Source organism: Plecotus auritus, assembly GCF_963455305.1.
Source record: "Plecotus auritus genome assembly, chromosome: 1".
NCBI classification, from domain to species: domain Eukaryota; kingdom Metazoa; phylum Chordata; class Mammalia; order Chiroptera; family Vespertilionidae; genus Plecotus; species Plecotus auritus.
Window position 1 is genome coordinate 80,727,673 of NC_137770.1, and position 11,637 is coordinate 80,739,309.

An 11,637-nucleotide genomic window follows, 5' to 3' on the forward strand; every position below is an offset into this window, starting at 1 on the left:
TTACTCAAATCAGAAAAGTCCCAGAAGTTCTTTTCTACAAAAAGAATAAAAAAAATTAAGACACAATTAGCACCAATGTTTTTCTATTTCTATTTAATGAATAATAGTTGGTGATATGAGAGCATCTGAAATATATCAACATATCACTATTTATAATTTGAGATTAGTTTATGAGTCACATCACTTAGTAACAATATTCTTATAGTTACTCAGTAATAAAAGAGCATTTGAAGAAGTGAAATTTTGTTTTCTACTGTATTCTATCAAAAAATATTCATCAATTAATCATGACTTTGTCAGTAATATGTTCATGTGAAAAATTAGATAAGTAACTAGATTAACGTTTATTTTGTCTTTTTATTATAATCTTCTTTAAGTGTCACCCTTTGAGATTATATTACCTCAATATATGGAATTAGGATTTGGAGATGAGGGAATTATATTGTCCTATATCTCTGAGGTAATTTGCAAAGGTTATTCTATCATTCTAAAATAAACAAGTGTACACACACAAAATTAGAAACTAATTTATACAGTCTTTGAATTCATTAAAAATAATTTTGCTTTTTAGTTTCTGTTGTGTAGTATACTGAGAAACATGGGCTCAGCCCCAGATATTTTTGCACTTGTTTTCAGTAAGGAGTGTGTGTATTATGTGTCAGTGTACATATGTGGTGTTTTAGAAATAATGAAATAATTCAATCCTAACATATAGATTTTGCCAGGTTGTAATATATCATGCTTAATTGTCTTTACTCAACTTTTTAGACATTGTTCATGGGATCTAGAGTGATCAAAATTGATCACTAACATTAGGTGATTATTGTGTGCTAAGATCTGTTCTGTTTCAGATCCATTTACTCAAATCAGAAAAGTCCCAGAAGTTCTTTTCTACAAGTCGTTTGAGTCTCATAACAATTCCAAGTATTATTATTATCCTAATTTTTGCATATTAGGAAACTATAGCATAGAAATATTTAATGACTTACTCATGGGTACACAGCTAAGGATCAAAGCTAGTATCAGTCCCAGTCAATCTAATATCTGAATCTGCCATCATACTAATATACCATATTGCCTCCCAAATTAAAGAAATATGTATTTATGGTTAAGTTATTATATTACTAAATATTTATTGAATGCATATGTTCCATGTGAATTCCATAGGAAATATGATTCAATAAGTATATTGGAATCCCTCTATGTTGTAATTAACTGCACTATTTTTTTCTTATACAGAATAAATTGATGCCCTTTGGTCTAGAAAGTTTACAATCTAGAGAGACATAATTATCAAAAATAGCAATAAATCATATAAGAAAATATTAAATTTATTATAGGGTATATGTAACATGTACGAATTTTAAAATAATGGAGACCAATTCCAAGTGACACTTCAGATATGACTCTAGGTTATTATCTTCAAAACATTTTAAAAGTAAAAACAATTCTCATCGTCAATAAACAAAAAGGACAGGCTTAGAGAATGTGTGAGAATTTATAGGAAGAAAATAATTGAAAGCAGTGAAAAGAAAGAATGGTGTATTTAGAAAAGGGACTGAATTAAGGTATGAAGATGCATAGGAAGTGTCTGTTCTCTTTTCTCCAATGACCTGTAATTCTCACCTTATTTTCATTTCTACTCAGGCTTTTGTCAAAAATATCCTATCACCACTATCCAAACTTAATTCCTTCAATTACTTTCCTTACTTAGATACTTTAAGAAATAGATGATGCCTATAAATTAGGGAAAATAATGATGAAGGTGATGTAGTTCCCATAGGACAACCTTCAGGAGTGCAGGGAGTGGATGCTGAATGAGGGACTGTGGGTTGGAGGAGCACAGAGAGGACCGCCACCACACCATGCCTTCTCTGAAGGCTTGTGCTACATTATTATCATGTGAGTGAACAGAAATTTTGCTGTTGAGACTCTTGTGACAGTGATTGCAATAATTAGATGCCCTTTGTAGAATGACAAGTCTTGATAATTATTAGATGGAATGAATATGCCAGTTGTAATTTGGGAATGTATACCTTTGCTACATGCAATTTATGCCCCATGATACAACAGAAAAACTTGGCTCAGTGGCTGGAACGTGGGCCCAAGCACCAAAAGGTCAAGGGTTCAATTCTTGGTCAAGGGCACTTACCTGGGTTGCAGGTGTGGTCCGGGCCCCAATCAGGGCATGAAGGGGAGGCAACCAATTGATTTGTCTCTCACACCAATGTCTCTCTTTCTCTCTTCCTCTTCTTACTCCTCCTCTCTCCCTTTCTCCCTCTCTTCCATTCTCTTAAAAATCAATGTAAAAAATATTCCCGGGTGAGGATTAACAACAACAATTAATACAATTAAGCATAAATTGATTAAGAAATATTTTATTATGCCTTTTTACTTTGGAGGGAAAGCTGGCATTCATTTATGGGATGGCCTTCCCAGCATTTGCTTTACTTATTCCTCTCCTTCCTTTCCCAAGCAAGCTTTCTAAAAATATTTCTTTAGTTCTACACTTCATATGCCTATTCTTATATTATGAGTATACAAAGGCAATATAAATAGAAGGAAAGAAATGATCATACAGTTTAGACAAAAATTCTATTAGGGAAGAAAAATTTCTTTCTCTTCAATAATTAATTGCACATTTTATTGTAATTATTTTTACTCAATTTGTGATGCCCTTTGGATAATAATATTAGAGTTGGGAATGAAAATAGTAATATTTATTCTCCACACCTTATTTAGTAAGTAAAAATTCAAGATCCACATAATTAAGGAAACCCTCACAGGTCTTAGAGACAGAACTACTCCAAAGGGCTCTTGGTCAGGCTCACAATGAGCGCTGACAGCGTATGTGCTGAATCTGAGTCATTCATGTAAGTAAACCCAAGATTACAATCCTGAGAATTTTCCACATAAATCTCTTTTAGGAAAGGAATGGGCCAATACTTGTTTTATTAAGTACTTGGATATGAACATTTTTGTTCTTGCTCATGCATTAATATAATATAAAATATATTAATATAAAAATAACTTATTCAGGTAATTATTTTCTTCATCTTTCATTATAGGCATTTTAAGAAAATAAATACAATTTCAATCTTTATTGATTTTATCCGTTTTAAAAATTATAAATAGTTATGCTAAGTTACAGATGGACTTCAAAAACATAATGCTAAGTAAAAGAAGCCTGACATAATAGACCACATGTAGTGTAATTTCATTTGTATGAAATGCCTTGGTAACACAAATTCATAGACAGAGGTATAGTGGTGGTCACCTTGAGCTGGGGATTGAGTTCAAATGGGCACGAGTTTTCTTTTTGTGATGATGAAAATGATTTAAAATAAGATTGTAGTGATAGTTGGATAACTATGTAAATGTAATAATCATTAAAATGTGTACTTAAAATAGGTGAATTTTATACCATGTGAATTATATTCAATAAAACAAACTACTATTTTACTTTTGCTCTTATTCTTGTGAAAATTATTTTAATATATTACTTTAGCATTTTAAATGCAACTTTTTAGAACTATCCAGCAGCTTGTACTCAAATATCTTGCAGTAGAAGACAATCAATGACATACTGCAAATCCCATCCAATCTAGTTTTAAAGTTTCTTAGTGTCCCCTATTTGAATTTATGTTTTTACTGCCTTATGTATCAGGAAACTTGCATTCTCTGGTTTTGTTTAGCAGTATTGTTAATAATTTCCCAACTATGTAAAATACTCATAATAAATTTTCTGAGTTAATTTATATTTCCCTTCATTCCCCTAAATTTGAATATCTTGTAAGGACTTCTCCCTCTTTATTCATTTAAGATTGCATTTATATTCATGGTCTAATGGTAAGTTTTATACAGAGATTTTTCCAAATATCTAGTTCTAGTCACTAATTCTCCCTCATCTGCTCCTTCTCTAATATGCTTACTTACATGTTCTGTCAACACCTGAAACTTGATAAAAAGGAAAATATTCCTATTCTGCAAAATAATTATGAGTTCCTAGCTTTTCCATTATTTTTGATGGTGGTATGAGTTATCTGGATACTCAGGATTTACTTTTCTTAAATTTAGTCATCATTCCTAGTAACTTACCACCTACATCAAATTTTACTCTGCTACGTCACTTTGAGAGCATATATCCTTTAAATTTTCATAAAAATTGTTGGTGATAGCTCATTGTGAAATAGTTATGTGACCTCCCAGTGAGAGGGTTTCATATCTCAAAGTCACATCCTTTCATTTCGGCGAACATAAAATTAATTAAAACAGCATCTTCAGTACATTAAACTTCGAATGAATTAACTCTCTAGAATATTTTCTCTTACCTGTTCTAAAGGCATAGAATGAGGCACGACATGTTCACAGGATTATTTAATATTGAAAATATACCTTTCACACTCTGTGGTGCACTGTACACGACTCTGCATACTATGTTCTGCCTCTTTTATAAAGATGTGAACCACTTTGGAGGCATCTATTTTGGAGCTCTGGGAATCCAAATTTCAGTGGGAGTTGTTAAAACACTGAAGCTGCTGCCCTAGCATGACCAGGAGAGAGGTTTATACTTAATTTCGGGCCCTGTAATATGCTGCTGTTGTCTCTGAGCACCGCATGGTTAAAATAGGCATGAGAGTATTGGATGATTCATTGCACTATAAGTGCAGACCTTTTTTATTTAAGGGACCCCTCTTTTCCCTCACATGACTCCCAAACTATCATCTCTCCTTCCTTCTGATAACTTTGTGGGTCATTTTTAGATGAATAATATCCAAACTTTTCTGAGCATAACATCCTCAATATAATAATTGCTCTACATATGTTATAGATTCATTACTAAAAGCAGATATTATGTACAACACTAACACACTCAGAAATTAGAAATTAGAAAGAGAAAGTTAAGATATGTTAAATAATTTAAACTGTGATATATATTAATTGTACAATGAACAGTTTTATGCTCACTAAATTACTAGTAATAATTTTTTTATTTAGGTATCCTGCTATTGAAACCAGACAACCAATGGGTCAGGGCTACCTTTCACTATTTGAGCCAATTAAGCAGAGACAGGGTTGAATAATAGATGAGTGGTTATTCCAGTAATGCTGGCAGTATGAAAGAGCAGCAGGTCATCCACAAAAATCTGCTCTCTACCCCTCCCCCGCATAAACCAACTGCTTATCTGGGATACAAGGTCAAAGATTACATGGGGAAACAGGCAAAAGGAATAAGAATGGATATAATGGTTATAGATTATAGGCAATGTGGGCTGGGAGTTTGCAAAGGGCCAGGGGCATCCAGGGACTCCATTGTTTCCTTTCCACAACAAAGTTGTTAATTTTTCCTTGATAATAGGCAGCTCCCTGATGGGGAGGATGGACCACATTTCCAGGTGAGCTCCCAGGCGCCCTATAACTCACAGCCAGATTAGAATGTGTTTTCTTTGTCTTTTAAAAAAAATGATTTCAGAGAGGAAGGGAGAGGGAAAGAGATAGAAGCATTAATGATGAGAGAGAATCATTGATTGGTGCCTCCTGCATGACCCACACTGGGGATGGAGCTCTCCATCCTGGCATGTGCCCTATCGGGGAATCACATAATCTCCCAGTTCACAGATCAATGTGCAACCACTGAGCCATGCTGGCTGGCCTGAATATGCTTTCTTAAATCAGGACAAAACAAGCACAGTTAACAGAGCATGATTAATATTTGTTAGTAATATTTCTTATAATTAATATCTAGTCCCCAACATTCTATTTCTGCCCCTAACACATGAGATTTTCAGAGAATATCTTTATGGTACAAAATAGTTTCATATTCATTGCACCTTTCACTATAAAATATTACAATAAAGTTTCATTTTACAAGGGGGTGTTGCTCTGGTGCACTTTGCATCACAGGCTTCAAAGTGCGTTTCAATAACTTGCCAACAAAGCATGCCATAAATAAATTTTAAATTGGTTGACATCTCTGTCACTTAACTCCAAACCTTTCTAAAATTCCAGTCAAATTCACCACTTACCCCATGGATTGATGTGGATTTTTATCATAGACATTTCTTTTATTATGAATCATTACAGTTGATGAGAAAACATAGGCAGCAAAATCTCAGACATCTCTTGTAGCAATATCTTTGCTGATATATTTCCCAGGGCCAAGGAAACAAAGGAAAAAATAAACAGATGGGACTACATCAAACTAAAAAGCTTCTCATAGCAAAGGAAATTATCCACAAAATGAAAAGGTTACCCACTGTATGGAAGAAAATATTTGGCAATGATACATCTGATAAGGGGTTAATTTCCAAAAGAACTTATACAACTCAACACCAGGAAGACAAACAACCCAGTTAAAATATGGACAAAGGACCTGAATAGACACTTCTCCAAAGAGGACACACAGATGGCCAATAAACATACAAAAAATGTTCAACGTCACTAATCATCAGAGAGATGCAAATTAAAACCACAATGAGATATAGCCTCACACTTGCCAGAATGACTATCATCAATAAAGTAGCCAATAATAAGTGCTGGTGAGGATGTGCAGAAAGGGAAACTTAGTGCACTGATGGAACCATTGTGGAAAACAATATGAAGTTTTCTCAAGAAATTAAAAGTGGAGCAGCCTTTGACCCAGTAATCCTACTTTAGGGAGTATAGCTTAAGAATCCCGAAACACCAATTCGAAAGAATATCTGCACCCCTATGTTCATAGCAGTGTTATTTACAACTAGAGGCCCAGTGCACAAAATTCTTGCAGGGGTGGGGAGGGGAAGGGAGGGTTGGGAGGGTCCCTCAGCCCGGCCTGCACCCTCTCACAATCCAGGACCACTGGCTTCTATCTGCTGGCCTGCCTGCCTTCCTGATCGCCCCTAACCCCTCTGCCTGCCTGATGGCCCTTAACCACTCCCCTGCCTGCCTGATAGCCCCTAACCACTCCCCTGCCTGCCTGATGGCCCCTAACCACTCACCTGTCTGCCTGATCACCCTTAACCACTTGCCTTTCTGCCTGATGACCCCTAACCACTCACCTGCCAGCCTGATTGCCCCTAACCACCTCTGCCTGCCTGATCACCCCTAACCACTCGCCTGCCTGCCTGATCATCCCTAACTGCCTCTGCCTGCCTGCCTGATCACCCCTAACTGCCTCTGCCTTGGCCTCCACCACCGTGGCTTTGTCTGGAAGGATGTCTGGAATAACATCCAGAAGGTCATTAGGCTGTCCAGTCTAATTAGCACATTACATTTTTATTATTATAGATAGCTAAGATCTGTCAACAGCCAAAGTGCCCATCAGTAGGTGAATGGATAAAAAAACACCTGTATAATATAATGAACAACATAAACTGATGAACAAAAATAGGGCCAGAAATATAAAAACATCGAACAGACCGTCCAACCTAAGAGGGAAGACAGGGGTGGAGGATGGTAAGAGATCAACCAAAGGACCGGTATGCATGTATATGAGCATAACCAATGGACACAGACAGTAGGGGGGTGAGGGCATATGCTGGGGGGTGGGAGCTGCTGAGGAGAGGTCAATGGGGGGAAAAGGAGACTTATGTAATACTTTAAACAACAAATAATTTTAATAAAGGCTGTGGTATATTTAATGGAATATTATGGAATATTATGGAGCTATAAAAATTAAGGAATTATTACTCTTTTTGATAGCATGGATGGACCTGGAGATTATTTTGCTAAGCAAAACAAGCCAGACTGAGAAAGGAAAATACCATATGATCTCACTTATATGTGGAATCTAATGAACAAAATAAACTCATGTCAGAGGGGAGGGTTTGGGAGGGACTGGATGAAAGAAGGTGAAGAGATTAGCCAAAGAACTTATATACATAGCCCATGAACACAGACAATAGTGTGGTGAAGATGGGGGAATGTTGGTTGGAGGTGGTCAAAGGGGGGTGGAGGGGTTATCAACAATAAAAAACAATAATAAATAAACATTAAAAATAGGATCTGTGGAACAGATATATGACTTTTCATTGAATTTCAGCTTTATATAAAACTACATATTCTTACTCATTCAGGAGACATTTCTTTAATATAATTCTGCTCAAAGTTTCTATTCTGACAGTATATTCTTATAATTTGTATTGTTATATTACAGGTAAATAATTATTGAGCTCAAAAAATAACACATATACACTCTTTGAATAATTATTAATCTTAATGGGTTAAATATGAAAAGAAAGAAACATCAATTGAGCTATCAGCTATTAAAGTGTGTATACATTTTTTGGGCCATCCTTTATATATGCATACATATATATTAAACCCCACACATACACTTTGGAATGAACTCTGCAACTTCCCTTTTCTAAAACAAGATTTTTCTCATTAGCTTATTTTGCCTAAAAAATTATATAAAAGTGCCCCGCCAGCGTTGCTCAGTGGTTGAGCCTAGACCAGTGGTCAGCAAACACGTTAGTCAACAGAGCCAAATATCAACAGTACAACGAATGAAATTTCTTTTGAGCCGAAAACCGACTTCTGCGCATGGGCCTCGAAGTTTCAATTGCACTGTATGTGCGCGCCCGCACGTGGTATTTTGTGGAAGAGCCACACTCAAGGGGCCATAGAGATACATGTGACTCATGAGCCGCAGTTTGCTGACCACTGGCCTAGACCTATGAACCAGGAGATCCCAGTTTGATTCCTGGTCAGGACATATGCCCAGGTTGCAGGCTCAATCCCCAGTGTAGGGTGTGCAGGAGGCAGCCAATCAATGATTCTCTCTCATCATTGATGTTTCTATCTCTCGCTCCCTCTCCCTCTCCCTTCCTCTCTGAAATCAATAAAAGTATATATAAAAATGATATAAAAGTGAAATTTTCATTTCCTAATTATAGTTCAAGACAGGAAAAGCTATCAGTTTATAGGCATTAAGACATGACACATTTGGCACAGGGTAGCTAACATGAGAGTAAATAATGCCCTGTGAATTTTTGTCCTGCTTTTAAAAGCCTGAGAAGAGAAGAAAACAAATACAACACTATTTCAGGATCCCATTGATTTAAAAGTATATTTTTTCTTTTGACTGTACATTATGATTAATCATTTTATTTAAAAAATGAATGCATGCCAATGATAATAAATTACAGAAGTTAATTTTAATATGGGAAAATATTTTATAACTAAATATTTCATGGTGTAAACTGAAGCTATAATGTTAATATTTATTATGCATTAGATTATTAAATTAATTATTTTCACCCACAGTAGACTTTATTTTTATTTTTTTCACCCACAGTAGATTTTAAACAATCACTGTATTTTACTGAGTTGATTTCTCCCTTTGGGAATCATCTTATTAGGAAGTGTATTTGAATACCACAGATTGAAATCATTTGCTGAGTTTTTAAAAATGTCCTGAAAAGACATTTAGATCCTGAAAAGAGAATCACAAACAAGTTACATTTTATATTAATTAAATTAATGGTCAAGGAATGAAAGCATTGTTCTTCAACTTTGATCATGAAACATCAGATCAAAGGATAGAATGGGAAATGATTGGATTACTTGAGTAACTGGATGAAACTTTCAGTTATTTGAGCCAATGTCTTCAATCAGGGAAAGCACACTCCTAGATACTTCTGACTTCCTTTATGACTGCAATTCCACAAATAGACATAAACCCTAAGTTAACATAGAACTCTGCATTATCAAGATAAGTTAATCAAGAGTTCACTTGCTTACTACTGTGATAATATTGTGTATTGATTTTATAGAGTTTGTACATAGTCTATTTTTATGATCATTCACACCCATATATGTGAACATTTAAAGAGCTCTCAAGGAAATAAATATCTGCTTTAGGACAATTTAGTTTTTATTAATGTAAAACTGATTATTTACTTTATATACTTCGGACATAGCCATTTTATCCTCAAAATATAACTAATACTATTTATACACTTATTTATTCAATTAACAAATGTTTGTCAAGGACCTATTATATTTCAGATTCTGTCTTCTCACAGGCGCCCACGCTCAGCACCCAGAACACCCAGACAGTCTCCAAAGGATGTGATCATTTTTAAAATCTGAGATTTCATATTTTATTTGAACAGATGCATTAAATATTGGATTCAAGATTTAAATATATCTATATCGGTCATTAGCTGTGTTGTCATAGTTAATACTGTCATGGATAAATTTCTTAACTTTGTGTCTTTGTATTCTTATTATAAACCTGCCTCTCTTTTCTCATAGAGTTTGATATTCTGTTGAAATGAAAGTAGCCAGCACTCCTTGATTCGCAGCTTTATAGGAAACAACCAGGCCTGTGTTGGGTCAGAACCATGTTTCCCAACTAGTATGACAATAATGTCACTGTTTGGAGCCCTCAGGGCAGGATTCATAAAATTGAATATGCAATGGAAGCTGTCAAACAAGTTTCAGCCACAGTTGGTCTGAAATAAAAAATCCATGCAGTATTGGTTGCATTGAAGAGAGCTCAGTCAGAGTTTGCAGCTCTTCAGAAAAAATTTCTCCATGTTGACAGCCATATTGGTATCTCAATTGCAGAACTTACTGCTGATGATAGACTGTTATGTAATTTTATGTGCCAGGAATGTTTGGATTCCAGTTTTGTATTTGACAGACCTGTGTCTCATCTTGTATCTTGTGAAGCAAGACCCAGATACCAACAAAAAGATATGGCTGAAGACGATACGATGTTGGACTAATTATTGCTGGTGATGATGATATGGGCCCTCCTACTTTCTAAACCTGTCCATCAGCTAACTATTTTGACTGCAGAGCTATGTCCATTGGAGCCCATTCTCAATCAGTTCCTACTTACTTGGAGAGACATGTGCCTGAGTTTATGGAGTGCAATTTGAATGGTCTGCATACTTAGAGAGACATTTCCTGAAGAACAGGACCTAACTACAAAGAATGCTTCCATTGGAATTGTTGATAAAGATTTGGAGTTTACGATTTATGATGATGATGATATGTCTCCATTCCTGGAAGGTCTTGAAGGAAAGCTACAGAGAAAGGCACAGCCCATTAAACCAGCTGATGAACCATCAGAAAAGGCCGATGAACCAATGGAACATTAAGTGATAATCCCCCCTTCTACATGTGTATTATCAAATGTGTAAGAATATAGGAACATGTACTGATGACAATAATCTATACTTTGAACCAAAAGATGCAGTGTGGAATGGTATGTTTTAGAAATCAGTCCAAATGTGTGGTTTGGAATTCCAAGCAGCTTCACTAAAACCATATAATGGGATTTTTTTTTGAGGGGGGGGGGGGGGTAGAAGGGTATCCTATATAATAAAAGAGTAATATGCAAATTGACCATCACTCCAAGACATAAGATGGCCACCCCCATGTATCAAAGATGGCTGCCCCCATGTGGACACATGATGGCCACCACAAGATGGCTGGTAGGGGAGGGTAGTTGTGGGCAGTTGGGGGTGACCAGGCTGGCAGAGGAGGGCAGTTGGGGGGAACCAGGCCTGCAGGAGAGGGCAGTTGGGGGAGACCAGGCCTGCAGGGGAGGGCAGTTGTGGGCAGTTGGGGGTGACCAGGCTGGCAGAGGAGGGCAGTTGGGGGGAACCAGGCCTGCAGGGGAGGGCAGTTGGGGGAGACCAG

General features: G+C 36.1%; 1 pseudogene across 1 annotated transcript; it reads left to right on the top strand.

Moving 5' to 3' along the window:
• Positions 1-5,087: 5,087 nt before the first annotated feature.
• Positions 5,088-11,093, top strand: LOC308236583 (proteasome subunit alpha type-1-like; annotated as a pseudogene). The gene is made up of 2 exons: positions 5,088-5,222; positions 10,344-11,093. The product of its transcript is annotated as a proteasome subunit alpha type-1-like (transcript).
• The last annotated feature ends 544 nt before the right edge of the window (positions 11,094-11,637 follow it).